Here is a 1254-nt window from a genome sequence, read left to right as displayed (position 1 = left end):
TTTAAAGACAAAAAAAAATGCAACACAATTTGAAAAATATTTTTTTTGTATGAACACCACTAAATAAATTGCATTGGAATTTAGTATTATAAAAATTGAGATAAATTTAAAGATTTCAGATTATTCAAATTTGAGGCACTCTGTCTACCAGATTGGATGATCTAAATGACTGAAACAATGGGCCACAATTGACACGATCCTCCTCAAATCACAGCCACACTGAGAATGTTGATGATTTCGGTTCTTTATCAAAGTTCACAGCTTCGTTGAGCAGAATTCCCTCCAGAATTATTAACACTGCCATAGAGTGTTTTGTGTCAGAAAATCCCGAACCCCCGTGCTCTGCTTATCACGTAAAATCAATTATGACGATATTGTGAATAGTCCGGCTACCGTTAGGCCACAATGATGAGCACGGTGATGATCAATTGAGTGTCTGAGGTATTCTGGTCAGAATTTCAGTGACGCGTGGCGGCTTCTGGGACATTGCTCTAATTTACTAAGTAAATCAACAATCAGCCAATCCGTCATTGCAAAAGATCATTAGTCTAGTTCAAAATTCAATCTATTTCAGGTCACACGTGGAAGTATCATAGTAAATCCTTCGCAATAGCTTCCAATTTCTAAAATGATTCCACAGCACCTGAAAATAATTTAGGTCAGGACCTATACCAACGAAATAAAAGGCAACGAAAAGCACAAGAAATATGTCACAGTTATAAATTGTATAAGGAGTAATGTAAGGGGTATTTTGCAATAAAGTGCATTAGTAATTGCAGGAGTGGATACCCTTCTGAGAGTGGAGGTTTTCGAAATGCAACCACTTTTGGCTCACTTCCCATTTGGTGGAATGGATCTGCCGGAGAAAGAATCCGCAGAAAAATAATATTTGCAATACGTATTTCAATTGGTTCAACTGCTTTTTGCCACAGACGTCTTTCTTCTACTTCATTGGAACAAAAAAACAACTAAAAGCAAATATTTATACAAAAATAATTTTGAAAAAAATCCGCGGAAAGGATTTGCAGTAATTTTTATTTATTAAATGAAAGAATAAAAGTAGGGGAAGTTTCTTAGGCTTCGCACATACTCAGACTTCAAACACTTATATTTATCCCATATTCTTTATCATAAATCTGACCTAGTGGCAATATATTTTAATATTCAGTCCTGACTAAAAAATTAACTAACTAAATTTAGGTCAGATTCATTTAAGGAGTATGAGGATATATGAAGCATTTAAAGTCAGAGTAT

This window comes from Phlebotomus papatasi, chromosome 3 (assembly GCF_024763615.1).
Source record: "Phlebotomus papatasi isolate M1 chromosome 3, Ppap_2.1, whole genome shotgun sequence".
NCBI lineage: Eukaryota > Metazoa > Arthropoda > Insecta > Diptera > Psychodidae > Phlebotomus > Phlebotomus papatasi.
The sequence above is the reverse complement of the archived record's forward strand: the minus strand, read 5'-3'. Positions refer to the sequence as shown.